General features: G+C 42.4%; 1 long non-coding RNA gene across 1 annotated transcript in view; it reads right to left on the bottom strand.

Moving 5' to 3' along the window:
* Positions 1–702, bottom strand: part of LOC308175093 — a 1311-nt gene extending 609 nt beyond the window's left edge. Inside the window, exons 1-2 of the long non-coding RNA XR_013937939.1 lie at positions 592–702; positions 1–134 (exon numbers count right to left, since the gene is read on the bottom strand). The exon at positions 1–134 is cut by the window's left edge and continues 77 nt beyond it. This is a non-coding gene — a long non-coding RNA (uncharacterized lncRNA). The remainder of the gene's footprint in view (positions 135–591) is intronic.
* Between the last annotated feature and the right edge of the window lie 302 nt (positions 703–1004).

Genomic DNA, 1004 nt, shown 5'->3' on the forward strand with positions numbered 1-1004 from the left:
TGGCGCCCAGGTACTTGGCCCCGAATATCACCCCGTCCAACAGGTCCTCTGGGTCACACGGGCCCGGCACTGCAGACACGCACACACACGCACACACGCACGCGCACGCACACGCACACGCACACACACACACACTGAAAAATATAGACAGACTTGACTGGTGGATAGTTCAAATCACTGTGGGTAGTCCGGTTAGAACTATGATGTCCTTATATGCATGGAGATAATAACCAGACCAGGTTACTATTAAAGGCTTTAATGAAAACCGTGAACTTGTGGTTCTGTAAAGGTAAACAGAATACAACTGTAAGAACAGTATACAGATAATACTGAACATATATCTATACACATATACACATGCCACCTGCTATATCTACCCTATAACACATATATATATACATACACACAGATACATATCAAATATACACCTAGCGTGCGTACAGCATATAGACAGTAGTGCGCATGCGCCGATCCTAACATCACGCAATCTTACCAATCCGACAAACATTCGACATCTAATACACATCCATATACCCTTAATTACCATAACACAATTCTAATTATCTTAACTATAATATTTACTCTACTCACTTTATCATGGACGCACATCTCACAATTCGTAACAATCTTAACTGAACAATCTTAACTGAACTAACTTTCTCCGTCGTAATTCTCCCTCAACCTGCCAGTACTCCTCTCTCGCTCGTCATTCCTAGAGCCCGCCTCTGCTGGCCAGTGATTGGCCGCTTTGACCACTCAGTCCTCCAAAGCCTTTTTAACACACACATCAGCATTACACAACTACTTACCTGTCGAAAATACTATAGAGTCATTTTTCTCATCTTCTTCATTTACATTTACATTTTTGGCATTTAGCAGACGCCTTATTCCAAAGCGACTTACAATCAATACATTTGAATACTAAGCATGTGAATCAGTAGTCCACCATTCGTTGCAGGAAGAGTACTCTAGCTCGGGCCCGGGGCCACTGATAGAAGGAAAAA

The sequence above is a fragment of the Nansenia antarctica genome (genome assembly GCF_963989245.1).
Source record: "Nansenia antarctica genome assembly, contig: SCAFFOLD_182, whole genome shotgun sequence".
NCBI classification, from domain to species: Eukaryota; Metazoa; Chordata; class Actinopteri; order Argentiniformes; family Microstomatidae; genus Nansenia; species Nansenia antarctica.